This window comes from Mustela erminea, chromosome 5, assembly GCF_009829155.1.
Source record: "Mustela erminea isolate mMusErm1 chromosome 5, mMusErm1.Pri, whole genome shotgun sequence".
Taxonomy (NCBI): Eukaryota; Metazoa; Chordata; class Mammalia; order Carnivora; family Mustelidae; genus Mustela; species Mustela erminea.
In genome coordinates this window covers 86319675-86333820 of record NC_045618.1, presented here as the reverse complement: position 1 = coordinate 86333820, position 14146 = coordinate 86319675, and the positions used below count along the sequence as shown (strand labels likewise).

The 14146-nt window shown below is 38.7% G+C and overlaps 1 long non-coding RNA gene across 2 annotated transcripts in view; it reads left to right on the top strand.

Moving 5' to 3' along the window:
* The first annotated feature begins 202 nt into the window (after positions 1–202).
* LOC116589999 overlaps positions 203–14146 on the top strand; it is a 37705-nt gene continuing 23761 nt past the window's right edge. Inside the window, exons 1-3 of one of the 2 annotated variants that reach the window (XR_004285475.1) lie at positions 203–293; positions 8830–8928; positions 12299–12760. This is a non-coding gene — a long non-coding RNA (uncharacterized LOC116589999). Of the gene's footprint in view, positions 294–8829; positions 8929–12298; positions 12761–14146 lie in introns of those variants that run through there. The other variant, XR_004285474.1, reaches the window with a different exon arrangement.

Here is a 14146-nt window from a genome sequence, read left to right as displayed (position 1 = left end):
CCCACAAAAGTACCTTGTGGTGAGGCGATGGGTGACCCTTCTGCAGCCACAGGGACCTCCAAACTCAGGTAAGCGCCTCTCATCTCTGTGGCCTCCACAGCCCCATGAGGCCACGCAGGCGCAGGCGCAGGCGCAGTAGCCAGGCCAAACCACGCCCCCTGCGCTGCCGTTTAGCTCCTCCTGGGTTGGCAGGGATACGTCAGATTTTCAGTAGGCGGTAATCCCCAGAGGGTAGCTTCACGCGCATCTCCCGCCCTTTGGCTCCTCAGCCAAGCATACACCCCGCAAGACTGGTGAGTTCTGATGTTGGCAATACAGGGCTAATTTAACTATTTGGTTAACCAAATTAACTAACTGATTATCCTCTTAACTGAAATTCATTTTTATGTTATAAATGAGAGGATTCATTGTTTATTATTCATTGTGTAACCTGTTCCCCACTTAGAGGTTTAAAACAGTGAACGTTTATTCAGTGACACACAGTTGCTGTGCGTCAGGAACCTGGGCACATCTGGCTCAGAGTCGCTCCCGAAATTGCGGGCAGACAGTCAACTATGCCTGGATTCACGCGGCCTAGGAAGGAGCGGCCTCCAAGGTGACTCTTGTCATTGGCGGGCTGTTGGTTGAAGGCCCCTTTCTGTTCCTGCCCATAGGACATATCCCATGTGGCAGGCAGCTTCTCTCAGAGCAAGCCAGGGGAGAGTGCAAGATCCTTTCCTAAGAAAGAAGCCACAGTCTTTTTGCACCCTCATCTCAGAAGTGACATCTCATCATTTTTGCCACATTCTGTTAGACGTGAGACCCTAGGTCCAGCTCACACTCAAAGAGAGGGAGTTACACACAGGCAAAACTCTAGCAGGTGGGGATCCCTGGAGCCATTTAGCTGCTGCCTGTCACTCATATGAAAGTCCTTGAAAGCTTTAAGGGTCAAAGACTTGCAAAGTAACCCCTTCTCTAATCACAGTGGAGGTCAGACAGAAAGGGTGGAGGAAGGGGCCATAAAGAGACACCGATTTTGCAAAATAAATGGGTAACTAACTAACATCGGATTTGGGGTTTTTGTTTTTTGTTTTGTTTTGACTTAGTTTGGTGAAGATTTTCACTGACTAGGGGAGTTTCTTGGGCTCCAGGTGGAGGGTAAAGGGGAGTGGATGGGTATTGACAGGAAAGGCAAAAGGTGGCAGAAAAGGATAGAAAATGTCTCAGAAACCAAGAGAAGGGCTGACCCGGGACTGCTTCACAATTTTGCCAAGGGCTAATTCAGCTTTATCACTGCAGTGTCACTTCAACCCTTGATGTCTGAGGGCTCATTTCTGGTGTGAATTACCTAGGCCTCTCCTGACTCATCTGCTTCTTCCTGCTTTTATGTACACTTTTGCTGTTTCTTGCTCCTTTGCACCTCGAGAAAGGAAAGAGGAGGTAGTAAAATTCAAAGCAATCCAGTGTTTTATTGCACTTTCTCTCCAGAAAGAAGAACATTCTCCACTCTGTTTCCAATGCCTATGTGCTTACACAGATAATTGGATAAGTTAACAGGGAAACTCTAAATAATTGCACAATTCAGCACACTCAATTTGAGGAATTAAAAAAAATTGTTTTGACCTTAAATCCCTCAAATGTGGGACCTCAGTCAATTTATTTCTCAATAAATTGGTACCCCTCTTTCTCAACATCTGTGGGAATACTGTTTTTCCTCCTGAATTGACACAAACGATCTCATCCTTCCACCTACAATTTACTCAGTGAGACATGTGAAAAGTGGGATCTATTTTTGGCTCCCTAGCAAAGCTGCTAAAGGGTATAATCTTTTTCTCTGCCCTGCCTGGGATGGGCTAGGTGACAGGAGGTCTTTTTTATTTCTAATTTTTACAACGCCTTTCAGCAAACAGCAGGTAAACAGTTTTAATACAGGGCCATTTTCATTATGTGTCTACTAGAGAATGTGTCCCTGCATTAAAATAAACAGTAATAATACCAAAAAAGTTTGCTCATACAATAATAGCAACCTTCCTAAATTACAGTGATTGTGCCACCCAGCAGTATAATACAAAATGTGGTTTTTATCTCAAAAGACACAGAATTTATTATTTTCCACCTACCTGGCATTTTAGAGCAATTGGAACCAGGTTTCTGAAAGAACAATTCAGTACATTAGCTCTCAAATACAAAAAATATATTTTCAGCATTGAAATGACTCATTTAAAGCCGCACTTCAACAAAATGTTGTCCACCCTGCCCTGGTAATTATGTCACGTCTGGTGTATACTAATTTACACAGTGTATTGTTTTTCTGCATAATTAAGGCTATTAAGCTGAATTATGAGGTGGTGGTTAATTAATTAAACAAGCACGCAGAGAAGTTACTGACAAAGTCAGAGCCTTGTTTTCACTCTCCTGGTGGGCAAGAAGCTAAAGAAATAGGTGAGAAGGGCTGTCACCTGGAACACTCCTCAGTCACAATTTTCTATTCACAGGGAAAAGTACAAAAGTCATTTCCCAGAAAGTAGACACTTTAATTCATTGCCCCACAATCTCTCACCACTGAATCACCAAGCATGGACATAGTATTTATAAATAAAACCATATAATGAGACCGACTACCACTTCTCCATAGTTTCATTGGATTTTCCAATATATTGACTTTGAGTTACCTTTGGATACTACCTTTTCATGGATCATCAGCTAGATTAACTCAGGGAAAGGTGCTCTCTCCAGACTTTTCATTCTTTTCAAGGCCTACCCCAAACTCCAAATTCATCCAGAATAGTAGACCTAGCATTCACTGACACGTATGAAGAAATCCCAATTGGCTCGGGTTTCACAGTCCTTAAACAATTATAATATTTCTACTTTTTAAAAAAATTTTTAAAAAATTATTTATTTGAAAGGGAATGAGAGAGAGAAAGAGCATGAACAGGGCAGAGGGAGAAGCAGACTCTCCACTGAGCAGGGAGCCCAAGGCAGGACTCCATCCTGGGCAACAGGATCATGACCTTAGCCAACCAACAAAGATCAACCAACAAAGCCACTCAGGGACCCGCAATTCTACTTTTTTTTTTAACACAACACCAATGCTGTGCTTTGCATCCAGTACACTAGAAAGTGAGATGCTCAAAAGCAATGATCCTAAGTATTTTTTCTTCACAGTTATGTAGCCTTTTCAAACATGTTCTCAAAAACGGGAAAATCTTTAGATATGTCTTTTATATATACTCTATGGGTTTTTGTTTTGTTTTGTTTGTTTTGTTTTTAAGCAGGCTACATGTCCAATGTGGAGCCCAATGCAGGGTCTGAACTCACAATCCTGAGATCAAGACTTGAGTTGAGATCAAGAGTCAGATACTCAAATGATTGAGGCACCCAAGTGATCTTTTAAAAAAAAAAAAACTTTTTATAAATGTTAATTTGTACTACCATATAAAGATGTATTGGGTATTTCACAATGACTTAGTTTTTAGAAAATGTTACTTCTCTCTTTCACTACTCCTAGTGATTATTTGATTATTACTCCTACACTAATCACTATAGAAGTAGTAATCAACTTATACTAGTGTTACTATGTCCAAGAACCCATATCTGTGTCAGGAGAAAAGGGGAACTCACTGTAGAAGAGATGCTATAAATCAGGAAAATGCCAGTATATGATACTATTCTGTGTATGTTCTTGCAACATAATTAGGAGACCAAGTATAAGAAAATTCAGAATTCTTTAATGCACTTAAAATCACTGTCATGAAGCAATGGATGGCAAATTTGCATGTGAAAGGAGTGTGAACAGCATGTAGGAAGAATTGTGAAATTACTATAGTATTTATTATTATAACTTGGTGTCATGCTAGTCTCATTTTAAAATGAACTATAAGAATAGATTAAATTAGTGCCATTTTCTTTCCTTGTTAACATCTTTGTCACAAGAGCAAGCTGTCAGAATTTTATCTAAAATAGTCCATGGATTATTCCTCATGATAGTTGGCCATTTCTAAACTCTGGGCTTTGATTGGTTGTTCTTACCCCTGTCCTTGCAGACATGTGGGTTGAACACAGGGAAATAATAATCTTTTAAGAAACTAATCAGGTTGCAGACACCCTGATAAAGGTAGGAAAGACAGTAAAATGTTACAATTTCAAAACAGCCTTTGATCATAAAACATTATCTCCTAAGAAAATGCTTTCAACTTTGCTAAAAAAAAAAATACTTTTTGACACATGACTTTAGAATAGAGACTACTCAGAGATGTGTAATCCTATTAGCATTTTTCTGAGTTTTGTAACTGTCATAAGATCATGTACAATGGGACATTTCTCTGAAGGGTCAGGAGCACCATGGTCTAGTCAACCTTAAGACAAATGGTGATCAAAATAATGATTTGTTACTTTCTTCCTATGTCTTTATGTTACTTGTCTGTCCCCTGGGCTCAGTCTCTACAGCTAACATAGATGCTCTATTAGTAGGGGTTTTTCAGAGAAACCAAACCAATAGGATATGAAAGCAGGTTTATTATGAAGAATTGACTCACCCAACTATGGAAGTTGCCTTCTGCAAGCTCGAGGCTTAGGAAAACCAGTGGTGTAATTCAGTTCAGGTACGAAGGCCTGAGAAACAGGGAAGCTGATGTAAATCTCAGTTGAAGGGCAAGAAAGAGGTGATGAGGGCATCCACTTTAGGGAGTGGATGGACTACTTTACTGAGTCCACTGATTCAAATGCTAATCTCATTCAGCAACATCCTCACAGATATACCTAAAAGTAATGCTTAACCAGATAAATGGGCATCCTCTGATCCAGTCAAGCTGACACAAAAAACTATCCCAAATCTCCCTTTTCACTATGATTTTCCTCTCTCACAATTCCCCATAACAAGGATGACCATAAGTCTTGGTTTGCCTGGACTGTCCCACTTTTTGCCTGTTGTCTCAATTTAATTATTAGCAGTGTCTTTTTTCACTCTCAAAAGTATCGAGTTTGAACAACACATTATATGATCACTGTACTCATAATAGTTTCCAAGAACCTCTGTGAGACACATCACTGTTTTTTATTCTATTGTACTACACAGATATGTTTTAGACTGATTTGAGGACAAAATCTGGCTTCACTCATCTTTTTTGGTTATCACAGGGTCTTGAACAGAGTATATACCTAATAAATACTTTTTCAGTTAATAAAAACAGAGCACGGGATGCCTGGGTAGCTCAGTCAGTTAAGTGGCTGCCTTCAGCTCTGGTCATGATCCTAGTGTCCTGGGATCGAGTCCCACTTAGGGCTCCTTTCTCGATGGGAAGCCTGCTTCTGCCTCTGCCTGCCAATGTACTCTCTCTCTCTCTCTCTCTCTGACAAATAAATAAAATATTTTTTAAAAAATAAAAATATAAACAGAACGCTAAATCACTTCAGGGCCAAAAACTGCCATCATTAACACTTTTGAAAAACTAGTATCTAGAAGAAGATAGTCTAACTTTACACTGAGAAGATCAAACCCCACTTGAAACGTGTGTGTGTGTGTGTGTGTGCACGTGTGTGTATAGAAACATCTGCATAGCAGGTGATAGGGCTGTTGTGTAGAATTTCCAGTGTGTACCTTACATGAGGGCACCCAGCCAAGGAAGCAGGTTCAGCTAGAACTCAGCCTTACTTCATTTGTCATTATCTGTGCTATTTGGGCTACTAGAGACCCACTACCTAGTTTCCAGAGGTCAATGCAGGTTTTATGAAGCTTTTACTATTTGGGGGATGGTAGGGAACCCTTTCAGAGTAAATTTTTAAAAAATTATGAATACAAAATTAGGTATGAAAGTGAGTACTTACTTAGAATAAGAAATCAACTTTGGAAAAGTTATCAAAGTATCACAAAATCTGTAAGAGTATTGTAATACTTGTGTTACTCAACTACTTGACATACCTCTGTAATATACTTTTTCTCCTGCTTTTTGGGCTACAGAACAATTTCTTTTTAAAGATTTTATTTATTTATTTATTTATGTAATCTCTACCTCCAACATGGGGCTTGAACCTACAACCCTGAGATCAAGAGTCACGAGGCAGCTAGGTGGCCCTGGCTACAGAATACTTAAGTGATTTTTTTGATATGTTATACCCAGTTTTCCAAGCATCATTTGTTGAGGAGACTGTTCTTTTCTTATTGAAAGGCCTTGGTGTCCTTGTTGAAAATCAACCAACCATATATATAAGAGTTTATTTCTGGGCTCTCAATTCTGTTCCATCAGTCCATGTGTCTACCCTTAGGCCAGTAACATCCTATTTGGATTACTATCCTTATAGAAAGTTCTGAAATCAAGAACTATGAGTCTTCCCATTTTGTTCTTCTTTTTCACAGTTGTTTTGACTATTCGGGGTCCCCTGAAATTCAGTATATTTCATTTCAATTTGCAAGTCAGAACTAGAGCAGCTAGAATAATTTAACTGTATGCAGAAGAGATTGCGGGCTACATAAATGATCCCACTGAATACAAATGATATGTATTCCAAATCAATTTCCACTTGGTTGTATCTAAGAACTGCTCAAGGCCACTAATGCACTACCCTACCTGAGGGGAAGTGTGATGGATGGGAAGTTGAAGTACCAAGGCACAGACCACAGTGGTTAAAATATCTTCTTCTGTAAAGTTTTGCTAAGACATTTGGCCATATGAACTCATTTCTAGGGCCCCATGTGGATGAGATACCCTGAAATTTAGCTTTACTGTAAATTTGCCTCTTGGATTTTATGGGCACATAAGAAACCCTCATATAGCTAAATGGCATCGTATAGAAATTAGATCAGTGTTTAACTGAATGAGACTGTTCCAAAGATACTGAATGTACTTATTTCAATCTCTGAGCATGATTTAATAATCTGATTGTTTGATTTAATGATTTAATAATCTGTGTTTTGGGGTCGACTACACCAAAGCAGCTTTGTGGAAGGTAAGTAATAAATATATCAACTACACAAACTCAGATAACCAGATGTATAAACAAAGCTTTTGGCTTCTCAACATTATCAGTGAGAAAGCTACCCTTTATGCATCTGTTTCTGCGTCTGTCTCCCCCAACTGTTCTTAAATTTAAGAACAGAAATTTTTCATCTTTATATCCCCAACGTCTAGCTCAGCATCTAGCCTGTTCTGACTGCAGACAGTAGGTACAAATGTGTTTTTTTGAGCCAGTCAAGGAAGTAATAAAGGTTTAGAATATTAACTCACAGTTAATATTTTGTACACAAAGCATTAGGTGGGAAAATTTTTCTCTTAGACTTCAGAAATCACACTACATTTTAAGAGAATAATTACAGGGAGACTAACACAGTTAAATCAAAGGAATTGAATGGCTCCAAGAACTAATAGACAATTAGAAGTTGCTTGTCCCCCAGTTTACAGTCAATGTCATATTTGCTCAAGTTTGTCTAAAGCCTTCAGAGTGCAGATGCTCCAGGACTCTTTTTGTTAAAGAAGAATCTTTCCTTCAGTGACAACTTTATACTGCATGGCAACACCATGTTGTTCCCTTAGGAACACAGTAAGACTGACACATTCTGTCCATGGGGAGCAAATAGTCTGGCAGAAATAAATACACACAATCACAGCCACCAGATGACACTGGGATTCAGCCATAGCATCTAATGTTCTTTCATTATTAAGGGTGTTCTGACCCCGGTTTCTAACCTGTGAGGGTGGAGGGGAATGTGTTTCCCCAACAACTACTGCTGTCTACCCAAGATAACGTCAGATTCCTTAGGTAAAGGGGTCAGCCCTACAAGATTGCTCTTACCCGCCCCACCCCCTCCCACACACACTTCAGATGCCAGTGGCAAGTCCAGGTTATCATCTGAACTTCAGACAAAATTGCTACAGATCAGAGATTCCAACAACCCTCTCCTCAGGTCCGATTAATTTGTTAAAGCAGCTCACAAAACTTAGAAGAACATTTTACTAACTAGATTACTGGTTTCTTATGAAAGGCTATAACTCAGGAACAGCCAGATAGACATGCCTAGGGCAAGGTGTGTGAGAAAGGACCCAGGGCTTCCTTGCCCTCTCCAGGATGCCAATACTCCAGCATCTCCACATGTCCACCAATCCAGAAGCTCTCTGAACTTTCCCCTTTTGGATTTTTATAGAAGCTTCATTACAAAGGCAGGACTGATGGAATCATCAACCATTGATGACTGAACTCAACCTCCAGTTTTTCTCCCCTCTCTGGAAGTCAAGGGCTGGGACCAAACGTTCTGTCCCTCTAAGCACATGGTTGGATCCACTGGCAACCAGCCCCCATCCTTAGGTGCGGTCTAAAAGTCACCTAAGTAACATCAAAAGACAACTTTAAAGTTCTCATCACTTAGGAAATCCCAGGGACTTTAGGAGCTCTGTGCCAGAAAAGGGAATGAAGACCAAATACATACGGATTATCAATCATAATATCACAGTTGTTAAACTGCTTGGGTCACTGTCTCACACAGTTAGTTGGCAGGTAGGAGGAGCTGTCCAAGTGAGGTAATCCAAGACCCCACCCATGAATGAGCTTCAGACAGTGGTCAGACTGCTGGTCTGGTTACAGCACTTAGGTGCTGACCTGGGACATGAAAACAGAGAGAAATCTAGGATTGTAACAAAAGGTGCTTTAGTTGAATAGTTATGGATTGAATGTTTGTGTCTTCCCTAAATTCATATGCCAAAACTCTAATCTTTACGTGACAGTATTTGGAGGTGAGGCCTTTGGTAGATCATTAGGTAAAAAGGATGGGGCCCTTTCAAATGAAATTAGTGTCCTTATAAGAAAAAAACAACAACAAAAATGAAATGAGAGCTAACTAATTTTCTTTCCCCTTGTAAGGACACAGTGAAAAGGCAGCCTTTGGCAACCATAAAGAAGGCCCTCACCAGGAACCAATGATGCTGGCACCCCGATTTCAGACTTTCAGCCTCTAGAATGGTGAGAAATAAATTTATGTTGCAAATAAGTCATCCAATTTATGATATTTTTATTACACACCCAAACTGCCCAAGACAACTGTTCTTAAATTTCTTTAATTTTACCTTTTTTGTGTGTGACAAATTTTGACCTCCAGATAGTAACCATGCTTTGTCAGTAGACATGCAGGTTATGAATGAGGACAAATAAAATATTAAAAACCAGAACTGGCTGACACGACCCCAATCTAAATCTCAGATAACTAAGAGTGTGACTAAGAAAGGTGAATATAAGGCAACATATAAAAGGACATTGATCAGTTGGGTTAGGCAGAAAAGAGACAGAAAGGTTTTAATCCCTACAATAAATGTAATGCATTTGGCAAAACAGAAGTTTAACTGCTTTGGCATTACAAATTTCAGTATTTTAAAGAGAAATTTTAACCTGTACCATCAAAAAAATTGATGTTTGTTAAATCTAATAGAAGCAAGAAGAGGAACTTGTTCTGGGAGTTTAAAACAAAAGGTGCCCCCACCTGAGTGGTATGTTGAGATGATGTGTATGGGCCTTTGCAACACATGGCCTGGGCTGGAATCCCAGCGCTGCTTCTTTCTCAGTCTATAACTTTGGGCACGTAATTCTACCTCCCTTCACCTTGGGTTCCTCAACCGCATCATGGGGAAGAAGGAAGATCCTATTATTTGTACTTGATATTACTACGCTCAATCTCCTATTCCTACTTTAATTTTACTAACCCGGTGTTGTGAGGAGTAACTTAGTTAAGTCATTTAATCGGCTTGGCACAGTACCTGGCACTTCATAAACACTCACTAAACCCTCCAAAGAAAACCTATCCAATTTTGCTGACATTTTCACCTGGTTCTATAAACTCAATATTTGACTTTTTTCTGAAATGAGTTTTAAAAGACCACTATTATTGCCAGAAGTACTGAGTGCCTTTTACTACATCATAAAATGGGTGAGAGCATCAGTACAGTATATGACAACTTTCGGCATTTAATCCAAAAGGGCAGCCCTGGACCCTCATGTAATTTTTTCCATATAGTAATTTGTCATTAGGTTCCTCTGGAGGTGCCATTTGTGAGACCCCACACAAACCAAACCATTAATCAGAATTAATCATGGAAGCAAGCTAAAACCCTATGGCCAGCCCTCGGCCCTAGCAGCCTATTACACAGTCAGAGTGCATTAAAACCACGAACATCGCAATTTCTTACACAGGCTGTGGGAGGGGAGAGGAAACAAGCAAACGTGTTTTAGAGATTATAGACAATATGATCTTTAAATGAACCTAACTTAATGCTGCTTACAGGGTCAGATCAGGGGTGAAGCAATGAGAATTGGCCAAACACTAGAGCAATTTCCAGCTATAGAAAAAGCCACATCTTCTTTTCTTCCCTGACAACAGAAAATACACTAAGAGACAAGAAGGGTTGATCATGGATGCCAAAATTGTACTTTCTATTCTTCGAGGCTTCTAAAGTCTCCTCCTTTATCCATTTTCTATTTTTCCTCCTATTGCCATTCTCTGGTTTTGTCACTGACCCTTCTTCACTCCAACTCAGCCTCCGTCTAATGGCCTGAAGAGGACTTCTTCACATGATGGAAAGCTTTAGATTTAAGATCCCCCCCCCCACTTCATTAGAGGGAAAAGTGAACAGCCTCTATGTGCTGGGTGTTAATGAATGTGAAGAAAGATTTTTTTTTTGTATGTGTTTTACACATTATGTTCTTGACTCCTAGAGGTGCTACAATAAATTGCCGCGCTTCATTTACAAGGAGCCATAACAGAAGCAAAATGAGAATCTGGCGACAAATTGCTTCTCAGTCACCCTGGGTCAGGCTGTTGGGGCTAATGAGAAGAGGGGCTCTAATTTTAAACTCCTCCTCAACCAAGCTATTCCTGCATTAATGTTCACTGTTGTAAATTGTAAAGTCAAATGAAGGAGCGCTGTTGAAAATTAACCAGTATTTTTATCCTTCGAGTACCCAATAGAGCATATTTTGGCTTCTGTAGCTGGTGGTTATGGAAGGCAGCTCAGCTTACACCAGGGGTGCCGGCCTCCTCCACGGAGTTCCCCCTCCTCGACACAACACTGCTCTCTTAATTCCTTCTCTTTTTCCACCCGAGCCTTCCTTCCACCTTCACAAAGAAAATTCTACTGGCGGAAGTAAGTAGTATAGATTTTCAACAACTCTAAGACGGCCTGCAGGAGCTGTGTTTGAAACCAGCCTTTTTGTGGGTCCATTTAGCAAGATACCGAACACAGGCATTAGAAGTCAGAGAATGGTCCTATCCATTTAGGCCTGCTGCATGTTTAATAATCTGTAATTCTGTAAATGGAGGAAGAGCTGGTAAATCGCGGACTCTGTGAGGGCTGGAAACACTTTGTCATTGGAGGTCTAAAGCAGGATTTGAACAAATAATGAGAAACCAATGCAGCACCTGCCTCTCACAAAATACTTTCCTAATCGCACATTTTGCCAGTTTATAAAAGTAAACAGCAGGCAAAAAGAGATGCAGGAGAGAGTAAGGGGTTTTATCAAACTATGTAGGATTTTGATCCCATGTGGATGAACAGGCAACAACTCAAAATTCAAGGTTTGTATTTTGGGTGTTTTTGGTCATGTGTTTTAAGTGAGTATTAATGAAATGAAGTTCCTCTTGTGTGTAATGTGTCTGTCCGGGTGCATTCTTCCATGGAATCACTACATAAAATACAAATTAACCACACTACCCTAGTCTAATCATTGTAATCAGTTATGTTTTCATGTGTACATTACTGATATATAAGGCTGTTGTAGTTCTTGTGTGTGGTTTAATTGCTTGTTTTTGCATATCTTGTGTGATTGATGATGTTCTAGAAATCTTTTCCCCTAAAGGAGACTTTGTAAATTACTTTGTTTAGATGCTAATGATTGTATTTCATTAGTGGCCCTCTCATCCAGAATCATCTTTAAATGAATGAATATGCCATAATTAAAAATCTGAATTATGAATTACTTTGAAAGGAGACAACATTGTCCCGATTTCCCACTGCGACACAGTGTTATTTCAATTATGTAAATATGTTTAATCATTCCCCTTTTGTTTTTCTAATTATTTAATATTAATGTTGCTTTACCCCTTTATTGCTACAAGAAGGGATATGGCATCTTAAATGAGAGTACTTAGACAAGTGATACACAGATGACTAGATTAAAGCAGACATTTATCAGAATGCATAACCCATTTCCAAAACAAACATGCTATTAACATTCATACTAATATAGCAACACTGGCTATAATTGCACTTCATGAATGTTTTGTCTGTACAAATCTAATGTATTCACAATGAACAATTTCCAATTATTGTTTTTTTTCTTATAGAAAGTCCAAAACCCCTGGTGAAAGTTTCAATTATCTTGAGGTATACATCTGAACCAACCATAAGATCACCATTTTTTCTATGGTAGGAAATCTGCAGCTGCTCAAGTACTACTAGACTTGACATGCAACTTTCACCCATCCACCTTTGAACCTTCGAAAAATGTTTGCATAAAAGAATGTGTCTTTAAGCCCCCCCCTTTTTCCACTCACTCCCTGAAGTAGGAGAAATATTAGGAAATTTACTCTTCCACTCAAAAGCTCTCACACTAGCCTTCAAGAAGCTACACTTATGATAGAAGCATGAACCCAGCAGAGGAGAGCCCCAGAGGGGTCACAGTGTATGACAGTCAACTGTATACGTTCACACTTCAGACATCTTATTCAAACCAACTGCAGAAGCCTGATTTGTTCTTGAGAAAATATTATGCTGACTTCAATTCAGACATTTCTATTTTGGTGCAGCTAGACTACACGGGAGTATGTTCCTCTACCATTTAGTAATTTAGATACTTTCAATATTATTGCTAACTGACTCTTGAGGTATAAGAGCCTTAATTATGTTGGTTTAATATTTTGTGCTTAAATATTGTTATTTGTAAACTAACAGTGGGAAACACTACAACTTCCCCACATTTCTTTCTTTCTTATTTCAGTGTTATGCTAAAATATGCTATTGTTGATTGACTGTTAAGTTTTATTAATAATATTTATAATGTTAAAATTATGATTAAGATATTTGGACTTTCCGTACCTATTAAAAGAATAAGCCATCTTTAAAAACCTCCTTTCTCAACCACACTTTTTTCTAATTTGAAGTTTTTAGGACCCACAGAGGCAAGAATTAGGGTTTAATATTGTATCTGGGTACAACATGAACACAAATATACAAATTACTTTGCTTCATCATCAACGATGCCTACAAAACACTCAGTGATATCATAGTGTCTATACATAGACAAAGATAAAATATTTATTTGTAAGCTATAAAGAAAATCGTGTAAACTATTTTCCACCTAATAAATTTTATTTCTCATACTTCTTTTCTAAATAAGAGAGAAATTTGTCATTGAGAAAAAAATTATATTCAGGGAACTACTGATCCTCCCCTAATTAAGGGATACCTTTCCATTAAAATATTTCATGATTCAAGTTCAAGACGAAAGAAAGAAAATCCCAAAGTTCTGTGAGGATGAGAAATGAAAAGTCTTTTTATTGTCAACACATTGATTTTAATAACTTTTCAAATAATAATGCCTGTTGAATTTTTCAGGCAGAAATAATTTTCTAATTACTATTAATTAGAAACTAATTTTTAAATACTTGTTTATACACATCTAACTAGAAATCCTGAAAACTCATAATTCCACTATAGAGAACATCCCAAGAATACCTTGAAACTAGTGTCTGATATCTAAAGACATTTTGCTTTTGATCAGCTCAGTATTCTTTGAATGACCTTAGAATCTACAGGAGGGAAGTTCATGAGAAGAGAGTGGGAGATGGGAGTTCACAGAAATCTGCAGTTCAGTTTTCAAATCATGACTCTACTGGATTTTTTAAAAGTCAGTGATCAGAATTTGATCTAGAATTAGAAATATGTATTATCTGAAGGAAGATGAGAGAACTATTGGGAAATCCGTACCTACATGACCATCTAAATTACTTAGATAAAGTAATCAATGAAGGTACCAATGAAGACTAATGAAGGACCTGGAAAACCTATTCTCTGGGAAGCCTCGGCTGCTGCTTCCCAAGATAGAAGACAGGATTGAACAGACCACAGAATTATGTGGTAACATGTTTGGAATTCAGTCAAGGCTGGCAAATGTTGTCCCACCTAAAAGCATT